This window comes from Lithobates pipiens, unplaced genomic scaffold (genome assembly GCF_037356315.1).
Source record: "Lithobates pipiens isolate NorthernLeopardFrog02 unplaced genomic scaffold, aLitPip1_a1.2 Scaffold_19, whole genome shotgun sequence".
NCBI lineage: Eukaryota > Metazoa > Chordata > Amphibia > Anura > Ranidae > Lithobates > Lithobates pipiens.
Window position 1 is genome coordinate 468,368,422 of NW_027507764.1, and position 20,311 is coordinate 468,388,732.

The following is a 20,311-nucleotide window of genomic DNA, read 5'->3' on the forward strand; positions in this document are numbered from 1 at the left end:
TCCACCCCACAGGCAGTTCACACTGCCCTCTGTGAACCGATGCGGGTGTCACTAAAATGTTAATGACACCCATGCGATCCGATTCCAGTTCGGGGGGGAAAAAAAAAGTCCCTGCATTTAAATCGCTAGTAAAAAAGGCTTGATTTAAAACAAATCGATTTAAAGCATAATTTTTAACCACTTCCGGACCAGCAGTTTTACTGTGGCAGGTTGACTCAGCTGGGCAAATTGAAGTTACCTTACGTTAGGTTACGTGACGTTACCTTACGTCGCTTTTCCTTTTGGCCACTGGGGGCGCGCACCCCTGCAGCCTGTGCCCGGTGGGTGTGATAACCATCAGGCACACACGATTGCTCGTGGCAGAGCGAGAATCAGGATCTGTGTAAACGCCCAAATCTTGGTTCTTTCAGGGGAGTAGAGACAGATCACGTGTTCATATTCAGTATGAACGCGGATCTCTCTCTCCTCCTAGACAGTCCCCACAGTTAGAACACACCCAGGGAACACAGTTAACCCCTTGATTGCCACCTAGTGTTAACCTCTTCCCTACCAGTGACATTTATACAGTAATTGGTGCATTTTATTTGTCAGCCGCAATATCGCAGTCCTGATAAAAATCGCAGATCGCCGCGATTACTAGTAAAAAAAAATAATAATAATAAAAATGCCATAAAACGATCCCCTATTTTGTAGACGCTATAACTTTTGCGCAAACCAATCAATATATGCTTATTGCAATTTTTTTTACAAAAAATGTGTAGAATACATATCGGCCTAAACTGATGCATAAATTAGTTTTTTGGAAAAAAATTGTGGGATATTTATTATAGCAAAAAGTAAAAGATAGTGTTTTTTTCAAAATTGTCGCTCTTATTTTGTTTATAGCACAAAAAATAATCCCACCAAAAGAAAGCTCTATTTGTGGGGGGAAAAAAGACATCAATTTTGTTTGGGTGCAACATTGCATGACTGTGCAATTGTCAGTTAAAGTGACGCAGTGCCGTATCACAAAAATTTGGCCTGGTCATTGAGTAGCCAAATCTTCCAGGGCTGAAGTGGAGAGCAACTGTCATCTCTGTCCTGCAATGGCTCCTCCTCTGACCCGCTATTGACTCACCGACAGTCTCATTCACTTTAATGGGATGGCTGGTGATGTGGCAATGACCCAAAAAGGTGAGGGACATGGTGGCAGCAGGTGAGTGGGTACCCACTAACAGGCTCTGCCATGATAGATCTGAAATGACAGGTGCTCTTTAAATGTAAACAAAACAAAGGCTTCCTATTTAGAATAATAAGCGGTCAGGTTAGTAAAACAGCGATATCAGAACAGACTCAATCATACAGTTTGTAGTGTACGTAGATTTGTAAAACAATGGGATAAAAGAATATTCCTGAACTTTGTTTGATCTCATTGTTACTGTGAAATTGTGTGAGTGATCAATGCAGTGCATGTTATCTCAGCTTGCAGAGCTTGGATTCATTGAATGAATTTACCAAAAATGTAAATATTGCAGAATATACAGCCTTATGCTACATAACTAAGCACCATTTAATGATGAATAAAATAAATTATTGATGTATCTTAAATAGAAAACTATAGATAGATTTTTCCTTCAAAATAATTTTATTAAAATAAATTTAATTAAAAAATATCATTGATTTTTATCCACCCTGCTAAAGACTGTGTGCCAGTCTGCACCAGGCATATTGGCCCCAGCAGGGGGTTCATTGTTGCTGAGCACGTGGTTTTATCAGGCTCAGCTATACTGAACTGCACTGAGCATGGAGTAACTAGTATGGACACTTCAACCTCAGTGCTAGCCCACACCATGCCTATATGCCACCAACCCAATGGGCCTCACTGGCATCATGGTTCTACCTGTGCCCTCTGGATTCCCAAGTGCTTCATATCCCCCGACCACACCATCATCACTGTATGCATATCACCTACAATTGGGATTCATGCCCAAGGGTTTGTTATGTTCTATAAAACATTTGTCTTTATTTTATACATATTTAAGTCCCTTGATAATATGCAAGTGGCACGAGTAAGTCCAAATAGGAATTCCTACACTGTATGTAACACGAGTTCAATTCCTTTCATTTTAAGCTTATAAAATTGGAAACAGAGGTTCCTTTAACAACATATGTACATGCCATGTTTTTAGGTCACACAGAGGCAATTTACTAGCCACAGAATAGAGGAGACACACAAGCCTTCATTTGTGCAATCCTGGAAGACAGATTAGAAGTCAGACCTACCTTTCAGGATCTAATTCATTTACAACCTGTGTCCTCATCATTTACACTGCAGCTGCTGGAGCCTGGTCATAAAGAATTTCCTTTTCTTTTTTTTTTATTTTCTTTTTTTTTTTTAGACACACATTCCAGGGATCTAAAAACTTTACATACACATTACATTGTAATAATATACATATGTCAACTGGTCATCCGGCAAAGAATTTGTATTTCTCCTTCACTAGTCTTGTAATCCAGGCAGACCTTCCAAACAGCACAGCAAGGTCCTGACATCTTTCGCTGAATCCAATCATAGACAAAAACACACCCCATGAGACAATGAAGTACAAGAATCTGCCTAAATCAGCAAGCTTCACTCTGGTCTCTCCTCCTGATAGAAGAATTACTTTCAGAACAGGTTCATGCAGCAGAGCCTGTATCCTAGTGCTGCCCCTTCCCTCTCCCAGTCTGAGTGCTGCTCTACAAGGGATTACAAGAAACTGATAAAATAAATTAAGCGCTCACATACTATATGTTGTATATATGTAGAGTTTATATTTTACGTTCTGTAGGATAAAAACAGAAAAACTGCACAGGATATAAAGTGTAGGCACCAGGATGTACCCAAACATAACCGCAAGAGCCTGCAAATATAGACCAATATTGGGCTTTCCTGACTGGCAACACTACAACCCTTCAACTACAGCCACCAGAATTTCTGATGTGGACATTAAGGAGGTAGAAGTCGTCTTAACCGCTTCAGCCTCGGAAAATTTTACCCCCTTCCTGACCAGAGCACTTTTTGCAATTTGGCACTACTTTGCTTTAACTGACAATTGCGCGGTCGTGCGACATTGCACCCAAACAAAATTGACGTCCTTTTTCCCCACAAATGGAGCTTTCTTTTGATGCTATTTGATCACCTCTGCGGTTATCCGGCATTATTTTTTGCACTATAAACAAAAAAGAGCGACAATTTTGAAAAAAAAAAAAAAACGCATTATTTTTTACTTTTTGCTATAATAAATATCCCTCCAAAAAACGAATTTTTTCCTCAGTTTAGGTCAATATGTATTCTTCTACATATTTTTGGTCAAAAAAAAAAATATCGCAATAAGCATATATTGATTAGTTTGCGCTAAAGTTATAGAGTCTACAAAATAGGGGCTAGTGTTATGGCATTTTTATTTTTTTTATTAGAAATGGATTTTTATCAGGACTTTATGGCGGACACATTGGACACATCAGACACTTGACACTATTGATCATTGTCATGTATATAGCGATCAGTGCTATAAAAATGCACTGATTACTGTGTAAATGACACTGGCAGTGAAGAGGTTAACCACTAGGGGGCGATGAAGGGGTTAAGTGTGTCCTAGGAAGTGGGTCTAACTGTGGGGGGGGGGGGGGGGTGGGCTTCAAGTCACATGACAGCGATCACTGCTCCCGATGACAGGGAGCAGTGATCTCTGTCATGACACAAGCCAGAACAAGGAAATGCCTTGTTTACATAGACACTTCCCTGTTCTGAGGCTCCGTGACACGATTTCCGGGAGATAGGCAGACATCAAGTCCTCAGGAATGGTCACGCTGTACACGGCAGGCGCCACGCCTGCTATCCCTGCCTCTTGAAGGGGATGTACAGGTACACCCATTTGCCCACTGCTGCCATTGTGCCAACGTATATCGGTGTGCAGCGGTTGGCAAGTGTTTAATATAAAAAGGTGAATCTATGTGGTACCCTGCAGGCTGGACTAGTATGCAAGTAAGGGAGTGTATTTCCTAAAGGCAAATATACTGTGCACTCTGTAAATGCAGTTGCATGCATTTTCCCCAGAACATAGTAAATGTAGTAAAACTTCACTTTGTAAAGAATAATAAATCAGCATTTTTTTTTTCTTGCACATGATTAAATGATGGAAAACAACAGAGCTTCACCACATTTACTAAGTTCAGGAGGAAATGAGTGCAATTGCACTTACAGAGTGCACCATCTATTTGCCTATAGTAAATCCACCCATGTGTGTTTAATGCTAATAAATTAACCCTTTACCCTCCACTAAAACTTTGCATGAAAGGCTCTAGTATTTGTACAGTGCACATCAACAGTTAGGGAGACAACGCAGCTGGTAAACATATGATTATTACGATTGCTTCATTTATCAAATATTACACTCTCTTTCAAAACAAGACATTCTTTAGGTCATGGATACTGTTCAGTTAACTGTGTAATGCTTTATATATCATTACTGAGAATATCATACCCTGAATATTGTATGGTTGTTCACCTATGAGTTTATTCTATCATGTGTACAAAACACAAAAGATATACAGTGTGCTCTTTCCTTGTAGATTTCTATGGGCTGCCTTCCAAACTTAAAAAAGCATTCAGCAGACAGTTCCCATTGAGATCAGTGTGAACTGACTGTGCCAGAGCTGCCAGTGCAAAGAATATTTTAACAAAGGCAGTATAGCATACATTGGGCCATGGCATGGAGGTCAGTATACATAGAGGTTGGGGAGGGTGGGATACGGGCAAAAAATAAATATAAACGATTAGTGCATCTCTAAATGATCAATGTGTACCTTTCTATAAACAGAAAATTCTGCATTTAAAGTAACTTCATGCTAGGTTCATACATGCCAGGCTGCCGTTTGCAGTCCGTTTTTAAAAGGAGTCTGGTGCAGTTTTGTTCACCGATTCAGATGAGATTCAAGTTTCAATTTTTACTTAAATTCGCACCTGAACCAGACCTAAAAACGCACAGAACTCTCTTTAAGGCTGGCCATACATTGGTCAAATTTTGAAAGAATTTTCTTCTGAAAAATCGAAAATTTTGTGCGTTTTGTGACCCAATGATGCCACCATTGATTTCAAAATTCAACCAACCAAACCTTCAATTTTACATCCTATTGCTAGAGAAAATAACTTTTCATGGCTGGGAATCTTCTTGTGCATTTCTTTTTCGATTACATTCATCGCACGATTATCCAATCATTAATTAGAAAATCGTTTGATTTTCCAAAAATTTCCAACATGCCTGAATTACTCAAATTCCATTGCCGCACGAAAATCGTTTGTTGCTGCAGCCCGCTAATGGTGTGAAATTCGTACGACAATTCTTAGATAAGATTTTCAAAAGAAAATTCTTTCTAAACTCGACCCATGTATGGGTACTACGTGGTTTTTCAGTTCTTTAGCGCTACCCTTTGGGCTCCTTCTGCTAATTTCATGTTAGTAGAAGTTTGGCGAGTGTTGATTCACGCTTTTCATTTAGCGCTTTTCAGTTAGTTTCGAAATGGCCGTTTGTCAACCAGCCACGTTGCTGAATCGGAGGAGATAACGTGTTATTTATTATTGGCTTTGGAGTTATTGCTTTGAACCAAGTCCAGGAACAGGAGGAGGAGGAGGAGGATGATTTCTTTGGCCAAAAATTGGTTGCTTTATTAATCGTGACAAATTATGTCATGTGCTTTTGCTGCGGGAGCTCCGGGAGAATAATCCGGATGATATTTGGAAATTATCTCCGGATGACGGACCACTGCTTTCACCAACTCTTGGCATTGATGACCCCCTATATTAAGAAGCAGGGCACATGCATGAGGCTTTTATTTAATTTTTTTGGTTGAATAATGATTTGATTTGGTATATTTTCTATATTTTTGGATGCATAGAATGCACTTTTTGGTTAAGTTCTATTGGCAGATAGCATGTCTAATTTTATGTTTTCTTTTTTTAATGCACAATAAAAAAAAAAATAGTTTGCCATAACTCCATCAGTATCAACAACAAACCAGCTTCGTTATTCTCCCATTAAAGCAGAAGAGAATATTACGAACGCTAGTTTACCATACTGACCGCTTCTGGCTCGTCCTTGCTTCCGAGCATGCGTGTTTGTACTTTGGACTTTTGTCCGACAGACTTGTGTACGAAAATCCGACAACAGACATTTGCCCAAGGATAATTCGACAATTGTCTGATGGAGTGTACAAACGGTCGGATTTTCCGCCAACAGCCTGTCATCACACAATTTCCATTGTAAAATCCGATTGTGTGTACATGGCTTTAGTCCCGGTTCACATATATGAGATGCAGTAACCAGCGTGATTCCAGTGCAGGCTCCCGCATCACATGTCACCTGCCGGTGGTTCACACTGACATCTGTGAACCACTGCAGGTGTCAATATAAAGATAATGACACCCCCAGATCGGTTCGCAGATCGCAGTGCAAACTGCCAAATGGTTCTATGCATTAGAAAAAAAAAAAAACTTCTGTGTGCAGCAGCCCCCCAAATACTTACCTGAGCCCCATCTGAATCCATAAATGTTGCACAAGAGATTTGGCTGTCCTGGACTCTCCTTCCCTATTGGCTAAAACACACAGGGGGTCGCCATTGGCTCCTGCTGCTGTCAAAGTCAGTGAGCCAATGAGGAGAGAGAGGGGGCAGGGCCGAGCCACAACTCTGTGTCTGAATGAACACACAGAGCAGCTGCTTGGCTCCAATGCCCCCATAGTAAGCTGCTTGCTGTGGGGGCACTCAGCATGAAGGAGAGGGACCACGAGCACGGCGAGGGACCTGAGAAAAAGGGGATCCGAGCTGCTCTGTGCAAAACTACTGCACAGAGCAGGTAAGTATAACATGCTTGTTATTTTTAAACAAAAACAAAAAAGACTTTAATATCACTTTAATAAACAGGACAATTTTAAATAGCTTATAATGCCCCAACATTTGGGTAATGATTACAGTTTAGGATTATTGGCTTTTTAGGCAAAAGCCTCCATTGTAAAGGCTGTTCTTATAGAGCACAAGACGTTTAAGATGTTTCTTTCCTTCTATTTTCATCTTACTTTAAGAGCCTATTAACAGTACATGCTACCAAAAGTACGGTGTGTATTTACCCGTTACGTCTGTGCGTAAGGACATTGTGTCACGATTTGAACAGATAAAACCTATTTACTTTAAGAAGAGAAGGGACATTACATTACGTCTCAACAGCACCCTTTACTTCTGTGTGTAACCTGAGTTTACCTCTCACTGATGTGCTGTGGTCACATTGCACAAGGCCGTAAAATGTGATTCATTCGCAAGCAGAGAAATGCAGCTCACGGACAATGGCAATCTTTACTAAAGAGATTTGCGCATCTCTGTGAATGACAGGCTCATTCATTTTACTCAGTGCCGTACATCAAGACTGCAATTTAACAAGATCACCTATGGGCCTCGTATGGCTTGGCGGGGGCCTCTGTCTGTACTCTGAGCCACGTCATATGAGCTCCACGGCTATCTGTAACCGTCCATCTACAGAACGATACAAACTGTCTTATCACTCTGGAATGATCTGCATTAGAACAGGAAGTGTTTAAATGGACACATTATAGAGACGTGGCCATCAGTTGTTTTTCAGGGACACTTCAATATCCTGAACGACTCTAAACAAAGGCATATAGACATTTTGTTGCAAGACTTTGGACAGAGCCCAAGAGAAGAGGACCTTTTAGAAACAATCGCAAAATCAGACAATCCAATCTTCAAGAGGCGAGTACAATCCTAGCTCAGTGCTTTCTGGACAAGCTCCCCAAACTAAAGAATAACACTACCTAAAGGGCTCTTTTACATGAGTGATCCGCCCGGTGGACTTCGCTTTGCTCAGTGGGGGATTGATCCGCTGAGCAGGCGGACGACAGGTCCGTCTCCGCTCACTGTGCAGAGACGGCCCTTTTAGAGCCCTGCTCTTTTCTATGGGGAGAACAGATGAAAATGGACCACCTGTCCCTTTTCATCTGATCCGCCAGACAGATGGAAAATAGGGTCTCCATCCACCTGAATTTCACGGACAGGATCAGACAGCAGCGGGTGTCAGCGGACATCTGCTGCTCCATAGGAGTGAATGGAGGCTCCAATCAGGTCTGCCTGTAAAACTAACAGGGGGACCTGATAGGAAAGCCTGTGTGAAAGGGATCTTTTATCGCACGCACCCTGTGATGAAGAGAGGTGTGGAAGAGAGGTGTATAGGCGCTACAACATTTCCACATTGGCTGTTTTACAGCTTTGTACATGTTTATTTAATAAAGATACTATTTTGGATGTCATCCTGTGTGCCGATCATCCCTTTCCTTACTTTTCTAGCTGTGTGTATGTGCACACATCTCAGAATGTGTTTGTGTGGATTCAGCAAAAAGACTGTCTACCTTTCAGATAATACAGGCACAAATCATTTCTATTCTTCTGGCTTTCCTTACCTCACTGCTGGTCTTGCTCAATTGCAATGGCATACTGGAATATAATACCTACAGAGTACAAAAGCTGTGTGCAGCTCATCATGGTATCAAAAAATCCTAGCAATTCCAAATCACAAAAACAAACGCCATGCAGCTGAGTGCCATTCATTCTAAAATAGCAGTCCAATAATTGGCTAGAATCGCGCTGCAAAACGGGAACTTGTAAACCAAAAGGGAGCAGGAGCTTCTTTTGGGTGACAAATGCGCACAGAGAAGCATATTCAAGTGTATGAGCTGCTCTATCCACGACAAGCAAAACTGCATGAGAATCTTGCTGTGAAAATCACAAGTGTGAACGAGGCCTTTTTGAAACCAGCACTTCACTGGGGCACATCCCATCTTTTTTAATGTAGCATAAAACAAAACAATGGGTGGTGGATGACTCTATGAATTAACCATACACTAATCAAATTTTAATAGACACAAAAAATGACAGCGCTCCTAAATCCCCCTTTCTCCCTCCAGGAAAAAACAAATCACACCCACTTAGCGATTTGCACTGGCCATTTCATTGCGGCTTGCAACTTCAGTTTAACAGAAGTCTATGCCAGGGTTTTTCAACCAGGGGGCTGCGGCAAAATTACATACAGCCCTGTACTGTTCGATCATTATAGATTTCCATTCTATACATTAAGGTGAAAAACCTTCTGTGCTGCCCCTCAGCCGCAGGACTCGGGAGTGAACCCACACGGGTGTTCCCATGGAAAGCGTCATTCAGTGGGGGCCCCCGATGAAGAGGAGGGGCTAGGAGTGGCGACGGGGCACTCCAGAAGTAGAGGATCTGGGCTCCTCTCTGCAAAACCACTGCACAGAGCAGGCAAGTATAGGCATGCTTGTTATTTTTAAAAAAGCGCAAGGGTTTACAATCACTTTAACTTCTGTGTACAGAGGAGCGGGAGATCACATCCAGCATCCTCCCAGCTCTATCCTCTTCTATGTTGTTCTCTGTACTTTTGCCGAAGAATCGAAATTATGCAAGCCGTCCGCCCGCACCCTATCAACCGATGACGTCATCAGTGGCTAAGGGCAGGCTGGGCGGCTTGCATAGCTTTTGCATGGGGGGGGGGGGGGGAGAGATTTGTGCTAGGAGCAGGGTTAAGGATTTGGGGGGGGAGATTTACAACCTAATGACCACTGAAATCTGCCTTGGAAACTATATAACCCCAGGTGCTGTGCGGTAATGCATGTGAAAATACGCATTTTCCCGCACCACACAGAAATGTGCTGCCTTTTGAAGCTGTGTGCTTATCTCTAGGACTTCTCCAGAGCCTCTCCCATCCTCTGGAACTCTCATCTCTTCAGGGAAGTCCATCACGCCTCCAACTAATCTTTTATCACTTCCATCAGCTTATCTCCCCACAGTTATAACCTTTTGTACCACCTGCCCCAACCTATTAGAGTGTAAGCTTTTCTGAGCAGGGTCCTCTTAACCCTCTAGTATTTTATTTTATTTTATTGTATTGTAACTGTACATTCTCCCTTTATATTGTAAAGCACTGCATAAACTTTTGGCGCTATATAAATCCTGTATAATAATAATCTGCTGTGCTCCAAGATAGCATTATGCATGCCCAAGTTACATAAACAGCAGTTAATTGGCCAGTTAATTAAACATAAATATTGGCAGCTATACAACACGCTCTCTCGTCCACTTAACCTTGAAGCGGAATAGGTGTGCTAGAATTACAGTCAAGCTTCAGGTTAAAGTATAAACTCTCTAGTGGTCGACTGTTTCTCAGATTCCTTTCGTCAAATGCAGAGCTAAGGGCCCTGCATCGGTCTGGATGGCATCCAACCATCAGAGCATAGGAAAGAAGAGATTGCAGGAGTGGAGGATCGGGTAGGCAAAACTGCTTTTCTGAGCCCCCTAGATCGTATTTAATCCTTACAATGAGGTTGCCCCTCCACTGCAAGAGGGGATTTTAACTCTCCATTGAATTCAGCTTTAAAATGCAACTAAAGTTGCTGTGCAACTAAAACTCCAGTGCGACACTCAAAACTACTACTGTCACTGTTACTATGTAATGCACAAACACAAAGTCAGCAAAAACTTCCTGTACCGCCCCTGACTGAGCCAAACCCTCTTGCAGTTGTGTCTCACATGCTCCCCCTCCTAGACAGTGTGGCTCACAGCGGTCAGGTGTTGACTGACAAGCTACATGTTTGTGAATCACCAGTGATAATGCTGATAGATATGCCCCCACCAGTCATCACACTGTAGTGAGAGAGGGACAGCCTATATGGGGTGACAACTCTGCTCAGAATTCAGGATAAGTGCAGCATTGTTGTCACACCGTCACAGGAAGCTGCATAAGATGGACTTCACAGGCAGGCTCAGCAGGGATTTGTGGGACTAAAACTAGAAGTACAGATGCTACAGTACATATTTCTTTTAAGTACTGTTAAAAGTACTATTTTATCATGATTGGTTTTCTCTTGAATTGTTAAAGGGGTTGTAAAGTCTCAGTGTTTTTCACCTTAATGCATTCTATGCATTAAGGTGAAAAACCTTGCGTGCTGAAGAAGTTCCCCAGAGCCCCCCTTTTACTTACCTGAACCCGAACTTTCCAGACACAAGAATGGAGCACAGCAGCTCAAGCCATCTTGGATCCTCATTGGATAGATTGATAGCCGTGCAGCCATTGGCTCCCATTGCTGTCAATCAAATCCAGTGACACGGGAGTCGGGCAGAGTCTTGCTTTATGTGTCAAGGGACGCAGCAGCAGGACTTTGGACTGCACCCACAGGAGTGTCCCTTTTGAAAGCGGCTCTCCGAGGGGGCACTGGAGAAGAAGAGGAGGAGCCAGGAGCGCCGCTGAGGGATCCCAGAAGAGGAGAATCTGGACCGCTCTGTGCAAAACCCTTGCACAGAGGAGGTAAGTATAATATGTTTTTTTTTTTTTTTTTAAAGGAACCTTTAGTATCACTTTAAGAAAAAGAGGTAACAACATTTACCTTTCCACTTTTCCTGAGACTTTGACAAGTATGCTTCTATTACTGTAATATTCTTTATATCCAGTTAGCAGGAAACCTATGCAGAAAGAGAAAAAAAAAATTACAAACCATGAGAGAATGGACATCATAATCCAGGATGAATGCAGATCATAATACACAGCAATAACACCACTAAGCACAATACCCCACTAAAAATACTTGAGAAAACAGTGACAATATAAACAGCTGCCTTGTAGGGAGAAATGAATTAATAGCAGCTGCTGCAACTTATCAGTCTTTACAACAATAGCGGATGGGCTGCAGGAACAAAAGGACACGACTGGTTCCAATTCTATGAGGAACATGGCCACAGCGAATCTACAAAAACGAGAGAAGACTGGAAAAGCATTACCTGACCTCATAAAACCAACTTCTGTTATATATATATATATATATATATATATATATATATATATATATATATATATATAATTTGGCTCAGAATTTGGTGCACATAGCATAAAAATCTGCCATAACATAATATAACCACTGACTGGGAAAGGGAATAACATGGTTTAGCTTGTTACAATGGCACCTGAAAGTGGGAAGGATATATTAGGCAGCACAGGACCACATTTTCTCTGAAGCGGATGTGTTGAAAGCAGAAAAAATGGGCAAGTGTAAGGACTTGAGAGATTTTGACAAGGGTTAAATTGTAACGGCTAGACAACAGAGCTCAGAAAAGGTAGCTCTTGTGGGATGTTCCCGGTCTGCAATGGTCAGGATCGACCAAAAGTGGTCCAAGGAAGGAAAACTGGCAACAGGGGCAGCCAGGGCTCATTATTGTGAGTGGGGAGCAAAGGCTGGCCTGTGCAGCCTGATCCAATAGAAGAGCTACTGTAGCTCAAATTGCTGCAAAAGTTGATGCTGGTTGCAAAAGAAAGGTGTCGGGAGCACACAGTGACTCATGACGGCGGCCCAGAATGGCCACTCCCGTGTGCCCACGGCTAGGACACGGCGCGACCCCATTCTGTGGAAAGAGCCGAGTCCTCGGCTCTTTAAACATGTGATCGGCTGTGTCCAATCACAGCCGGTCACATGTAAACAAGGAAGTGCTGGTAATCAGCGATCCTCGCCTCACACTGACAGAGTGTGTGGCGAGGAGAACCGATCAGCGACATCTCCTCACAGGAGAACATTTAGGAATGTAATCGATTACAATAGTAAAAAAAAAAAAGTGTAAAAACCAGTGCCCACCAATGCCAACGATCAGTGCCCACTACTGCCCACAAGTGCCAATCAGTGCCCATGAGCGATGCCAGTCAATGCTGGCAATCAATGCCACCTATCAGTGCTGCCCCATCAATGCCCATTACTGCAGACAATCAATGCCCATCAGTGTCACCCATCAATGCCCATCAGTGTCCATCAGTACCGTCTATCCGTGCTGCCTATCAGTGCCCACCAGTAACGCCCATTAGTGCCCACTAATGCCACCTATTAGTGCCCATCAGTGCCACCTGTCAGTGCCCATAAGTGCAACATATTAGTGCCTCCTCATCAGTGCCACCTAATCAGTGCCAGTCAGTGCCACCTCCTCAATGCACACCAGTTCAGCCCATCAGTGCCGCCTCATCAGCACACATCAGTGAAGGCGAAAAATTACTTAGTTACAAAATTTACTGACAGAAAAAAAATATATATATATATATTGTGGCAGCACGCAGGTAAAATCACCTGGTTGTATTCAGGATGTGAAATATGTGTGTCCTAGATTCAGGCTTTATGCAGACTTTTACAATTAGAGGGGAAGAGTTAATGAGCCCAGCTGAAGTAAGTAGGCTCATTAAGACCTCTACAAAAAAAACCAGCATGCATAGGGAGATGCTCCATCCTGGAACCAGTTTTGTGTGTATAGACTGGGGAGTCTGAGATCTGTTCTGTGCGGTGAGTTAACGCCTGTGTGACAAACCCCTACAATAGAGACAGGGACTGGGGCAGCACAAGGCTGCACCCAGTTGTTAGACAGGGAGTCTACGTGTGTAGTTAGAGGTCAAGCTGACCAGGATTTATTTTCCTGTTTTATTTTGTTTGGCTGTTTATGTATCACTGCATGTAGCAGAAATAAACCGGATCTTTTGTTTTTTGAACCTACACCTCTGTCTGCTGTGCCTGACTTTGTGTTGTGAACCCATCCAGGGGGTCACACACACCCGCTACCGAGCGAACCCCCTCACAGTTGGTGGAGAATTTTGGCAGTTTTTTTTTTTTTTTTTTGTTAAGGCCAGCATGGAGGAGATGCTGAGACGGCTGGCTCTAGCAAATGCAAACCAGCAGCAAGCAAATGCAAATCAGCAGCAAACAAATGCAGCTTTACAAAAGAGCCTTGCAGCTCAACAACAAGCCCAGCAGCAGGCAAATGCAAATCAGCAGCAGACAAATGCAACTTTACAGCAGAGTTTGGAAGCTCAGCAACAAGCCCAGCAGCAATCTGAAGCCCGCTTCATAGACCTGTTGCAGAAGCAAGAGCAGAATTTTCAACAGCAAATAGAGACATTGATACAGCAACGTCCGCAGACCAATGAAGCAAGTGGGTACAATAATACCGCAACCTTTGGTGTGAGCCGTTTACTGACAAAAATGACTGGAGAGGATGATCCGGAGGTGTTTTTGACCACATTTGAAAGGACTGCTGAAAGGGAAAAGTTGCCTAAGGAGCAATGGGCTGGACTGGTGGCCCCTCTGTTAACTGGGGAATCGCAGAATGCTTATTATGACCTAGAGCCTGACCAAGCAAAAGACTATGTGGTGCTAAAAGCAGAAATATTGGCACGGCTGGGTGTCACCCTGGCAGTCCGGGCTCAGCGTGTGCATAACTGGACTTTTCAGGTTGGAAAACCTCCCAGGTCTCAAATGTATGATCTCATTCACCTGAGCAGGAAGTGGCTGCAGCCAGAGATTTTGACCGCACCAAACATTGTGGAACGTGTGGTTATGGATCGTTTCCTGAGAGCTCTTCCTACTGCCATCCAAAAATGGGTAAGCCATGGAGACCCAGAAAATGCAGATAAACTTGTGGATCTGGTTGAGAGGTACTTGGCTACAGAGAACTTGACCACCTCTTCCAGGGACTCACGGACTTTCCCCCTTAAGACCAGATCATCCCCAGTGGCGGGTAAGATGACTCCAAGGGGTGAGGGTGGAGAGAGTGAGAGGGTGGGAGTTCTACCTAAGGTCTGGTGGGAGCAGCCCAGGAAGCCCATGCTGCAAGAGGCAGCGAAAAAGATTATTTGCTACCGCTGCCGGCAAGAGGGACATATTGCAGCCAATTGCCCAGTTGTGGATGAGCCTATGCAATGTGACTTTATAAGGGAGAGACGTCAGTCGCTGTTTGCGACAGTTGCATGCACTGCCATTCGGGGACCTGAGAGACATTTATGTAAAATGTGTATTAATGGTAGACATGTCGATGTGTTGCTAGATTCAGGTAGCCTGGTAACATTGATAAAAGCTGAATTAGTTACTACAGAGGTCTCTGGGAAGAACAGGGTGGCTGTTATTTGTGTGCATGGGGACACCCGAGAGTATCCTGTAACTTCAGTGTTTTTTGAGACCCCCAAAGGTAACCTCTCTCATCAGGTGGGGTTAGTGTCTCACTTATCACATGATGCTATTGTGGGAAGGGATTTTCCAAAATTCTGGGAACTCTGGGATTGTCCTGAGCCCCCCACTGGTGCCCCTATAGACCAGGAAGATGACCAGAATTCCTCTGGGAGTGGTGAGGACTCTCCTGAATTTCCCTTGTCGGTATTGGCGGGGGAAACTCGAGAAACTGGGGAGGAGCCAACATCCTCAGATGAAAACATGCCGTCTGTGGAGTTTTCGGATCTTGAGGTTCACAGGGAAAATTTTGCCACAGAACAGTTAAAAGACCCCACCCTAATAAAGGCACGGGAAAATGTGGTGAAAATAGATGGCGAGTTAGTGAACCCAGATAAGACTTGCCCTTATCCTTACTTCACTATGGAAAGGGACCTGCTGTATCGAGTGGCTCAAAGGGCAGAAGAAACCATTGAGCAACTTGTAGTGCCCAAACCTTACAGGAAGTTGGTGTTAGAATTGGCTCATGGGCACATTCTGGGAGGTCATCTGGAGACAGAGAAAACCAGAGAGAGGGTATTGCAGAGATTCTATTGGCCTGGGGTCATGAAGAAAATAGAAAATTATTGTTCCTCCTGCCCTGTGTGTCAGAAGTCGGCACCTATGCCACATTTCCGTAACCCACTGGTACCTCTTCCTATCATTGAGGTCCCCTTTGAGAGGATCGCAATGGATTTGGTAGGTCCGATAATGAAGTCTGCTAGGGGGCATCAGTACATTTTGGTTATATTGGACTATGCCACCCGTTATCCGGAAGCAATTCCTCTCCGAAATACCTCTGCCAAAACCATAGCCAAAGAGCTATCCCTTGTTTTTAGCCGCGTGGGTATTTGTAAGGAACTGCTTACGGACCAAGGTACACCCTTTATGTCCCAGGTTATGAAAGAATTATGCAAGTTGTACAAAGTGAAGCAATTGCGTACATCTGTGTATCACCCCCAAACAGATGGGTTGGTTGAAAGATTCAACAAAACCCTAAAACAAATGTTAAAGAAGGTGGTGGATAGAGATGGAAAGAATTGGGATTGTCTAATACCCTATCTGATGTTTGCCATTAGGGAGGTACCCCAATCCTCTACGGGTTTCTCACCCTTCGAGTTGCTCTATGGGAGACACCCAAGAGGGCTGCTGGATATCGCCAAGGAAACTTGGGAAAATTAGAGTTCTCCTCACAGGAGTGTGATTGAGCATGTCGCCCTGATGCAAGATAGAATTGCACAGGTAATGCCAATTGTAAAGGAACATTTAACCCAAGTGCAGTTAGCACAGCAGAGAGTGTACAACCGTGGGGCCAAGACCCGTACTTTTTCCCCGGGGGATAGGGTCTTGGTGCTAGTCCCTACGGTTGAAAGCAAATTTCTGGCCAAATGGCAAGGTCCATATGAAGTAATTGAAAAAATTAGTGAGGTGAACTACAGGGTTAGACAGCCAGGAAGGCGAAAGCCGGAGCAGATCTATCACGTCAATCTGCTGAAAGCCTGGAGGGATAGGGAATCCCTAGTCGCAGAGACTTTGTCACAAGTACAGCCCGATTGCTTAGTTCCTGAGGTTGGAATAGCAGACACCTTATCGAAACCCAAACAACAGGAGGTTAAAGAGTTTGTACTTCGTAACAAAGAGATTTTCTCTGAGCTTCCGGGAAAAACATCTGGCGTAGAGCATGACATTATCACCCCGCCAGGAGAAAGGGTAAAACTAAAACCTTATAGAATACCAGAGGCCCGACGGGAGGCAATACGTGGGGAGGTTCAAAGGATGTTGGAATTGGGTGTGATAGAGGAGTCCCAGAGTGACTGGTCCAGTCCCATCGTACTAGTGCCCAAACCTGATGGGAGCTGGCGGTTTTGTAACGATTTTAGACAATTAAATAAAGTTACAAAATTTGACACCTACCCCATGCCACGTATAGATGAGTTGGTTGACCGGCTGGGAACAGCCCGATATATGACAACTCTTGATCTCACCAAAGGGTATTGGCAAATTCCCCTGGCCGAGTCGGCCAAGGAGAAAACTGCGTTTGTAACCCCAGATGGGGCATTCCAATATAAGAGAATGCCGTTTGGGTTACAGAATGCACCGGCAACATTCCAGCGGAAAATGGATAAGATTCTGAGGCCCCATCAGAAATATGCTGCAGCTTACCTGGATGATGTGATTATCCATAGCACAGACTGGGTCTCACATTTGCCGAAAGTACAAGCAGTCCTAGACTCTATCCGGGAAGCTGGGTTTACGGCCAATCCAAAGAAGTGTACCATTGGACAGGAGGAGGCCAAATATCTTGGGTACACTATTGGGAGGGGGGTGATAAAACCCCAAGTCAATAAAGTGGAGGCCATACAGAGTTGGCCACGTCCCAACAGCAAGAAACAGGTACGAGCCTTTCTGGGAATCGCTGGCTATTATCGACGATTCATTCCCCATTTTGCTTCTCAGGCTGTGCCCCTCACCAACCTGACAAAAGGGAAAGAGTCTGTTATGGTTAAATGGTCCCCAGAGGCTGAGGAAGCATTTCAGTCCTTAAAAACAGCCTTATGTAGCCAGCCAGTGTTGTACTCACCAGACTTCTCTAAGGACTTTGTTGTACAAACTGATGCATCAGACGTTGGGTTAGGAGCAGTGTTATCCCAGGTCTGGAACGGGGAAGAGCACCCAGTCATTTACCTCAGCAGGAAGTTGAAGTCCCATGAGGTAAATTACTCCACGATTGAGAAGGAATGTTTAGCAGTGAAGTGGGCTCTAGATTCCCTTCGGTACTATCTGCTAGGTAGGCACTTTGACCTGGTGACTGATCACGCTCCTTTAAAGTGGATGGCTCAGAACAAGGAGACCAATAGAAGGGTAAATAGGTGGTTCCTGGCCCTACAGGAATTTAACTTTACAGTTAAGCATCGCCCTGGTGTTAAAATGGGGAATGTGGATGCTTTGTCTCGGATACATGCGTGTCTGACTGCTTGTGTTACAACCCCAAGGTTGAAACAAGAGGGGGGGTATGTGGCAGCACGCAGGTAAAATCACCTGGTTGTATTCAGGATGGTAAATATGTGTGTCCTAGATTCAGGCTTTATGCAGACTTTTACAATTAGAGGGGAAGAGTTAATGAGCCCAGCTGAAGTAAGTGGGCTCATTAAGACCTCTACAAAAAACCCCAGCATGCATAGGGAGATGCTCCATCCTGGAACCAGTTTTGTGTGTATAGACTGGGGAGTCTGAGATCTGTTCTGTGCGGTGAGTTAACGCCTGTGTGGCAAACCCCTACAATAGAGACAGGGACTGGGGCAGCACAAGGCTGCACCCAGTTGTTAGACAGGGAGTCTACGTGTGTAGTTAGAGGTCAAGCTGACCAGGATTTATTTTCCTGTTTTATTTTGTTTGGCTGTTTATGTATCACTGCATGTAGCAGAAATAAACCGGATCTTTTGTTTTTTGAACCTACACCGCTGTCTGCTGTGCCTGACTTTGTGTTGTGAACCCATCCAGGGGGTCACACACACCCGCTACCGAGCGAACCCTCTCACTATATATATATATATATATATATATATATATATATATATATATATATATATATATATATATATATATATTATATATATATATATATTTATATATATATATATATTTATATATTTTTTAAGATTTTTGGTCATTTGTTTTTTTTTGTAACAAATAAAAAACCAGCAGTGATTAAAATACCACCAAAAGAAAGCTCTATTTGTGTAAAGAAAATGATAAAAAAAATTAGTTTGGGTACAGTGTAGCATGACAGGGCAATTGTCATTCAAAGTGTGACAGAGCTGAAAGATGAAAAATGGCCTAGACACGAAGGGGTTGAAAGTGCCCGGTAGGCAAGTGGTTAACTAAGTGAAGGAGGCAAACTGTGGGAGAAGGGAAACACTGGAATGCTAGTCAGTACTAGTGAGCGAAGATGTATTTGCTTCAGAAGTATACAATCACTTTTAATGTTGGGTGTCCTGTGTGTGTGTGGATGCTGTTTTATAAAACGATTTGTTTATTTTAGAATGCGATGCCTCGAGATGGAGCAGGATTTTAACCAGTTGCCGACCGCCGCACGACGATGTACGTCGACAGCATGGCACGGGCAGGCATATGGGCGTACCTGTACGTCCCTGCCTTCCCGCGGGTCGGGGGCCCGATCGGGCCCCCGCCCGGTGCCTGCGGTGGTCGGTTTTCGTCCGGGAGCGATCCGGGACGAGGGGACGGCCATTCATTCATGGCCACCCCCTCGCGATCGCTCCCGACGAATAGAAATCCCCCGTGACATCACTTCCTCTCCTGTAATGTAAACACAGGAGAGGAAGTGATGTATTCTCTCCTCCGTGTCGGTATTTTTCGTTCCGACACGGAGGAGAGCGGATCGGTGAGTTGCACCAACACTCTACACACACAGTAGAACATGCCAGGCACACTCACACCCCCCCGATCACCCCCCCAATTACCCCTGCCCCCCAGTCACAGTGACACCAATGTCATTTTTATTTTATTTTTTTTTTATTTTTTTGCATTGGTGTCATTTGTGACTGTAATAACTGTTAGGGCAGTTAGGGTTAGCCCCCTTTAGTTCTAATGTACCCCCCTAACCCCCCCAATAAAGGTTTAACCCCGTGATCACCCCCCGTCGCCAGTGTCACTAAGGCTGGGTTCACATTGCAGCGGTTTATGAGAACGAATGTGATTCGCACCGCACTGCAGTGCAAATCACATCCGATCTCTGTGCGATTCGAGTTCAGCCATTCGCCGCACCCGCCACACCCGCCGCAAATTCGCACGGGACCCTTTTTTTGGCCCGCAGCAGAATCGGATCGCATGGGTGTTCACACCATGCGATCCGAGTTTGCAGATCGCACTGCGATATGCGAACTGATCTGGGGGTGTCAGTAACATTTCACTGACACTCCCAGCAGTTCGCATAGGGCAGTGTGAACTGCCGCCGGGAGGCATGCGATGCGGGAACCCGCCGCGGATTCGTGGCGTTCCCGCATCGCTCCAGTGTGAACCCAGCCTAATAAGCGATCATTTTTCTGATCGCTGTATTAGTGTCACGGGTGACGCTAGTTAGGCAGGTAGGTATTTAGGTTCGCCGCAGCTTTTTATAGCGCCAGGGACCCCCATATACTACCGCATAAAGCCCCCTGATTGCCCCCTAGTTAACCCTTTCACCAGTGATCACCATA

General features: G+C 44.1%; 1 protein-coding gene across 2 annotated transcripts in view; it reads right to left on the reverse strand.

Annotated features, from left to right (window-relative positions):
- NCOA2 (nuclear receptor coactivator 2) overlaps window positions 1–20,311 on the reverse strand; it is a 347,064-nt gene that overhangs the window by 228,053 nt on the left and 98,700 nt on the right. For both annotated transcript variants that reach the window (XM_077492850.1, XM_077492851.1), the window contains exon 2: window positions 11,478–11,553. The gene's annotated coding sequence lies outside the window, so the exon portion shown is untranslated. The remainder of the gene's footprint in view (window positions 1–11,477; window positions 11,554–20,311) is intronic.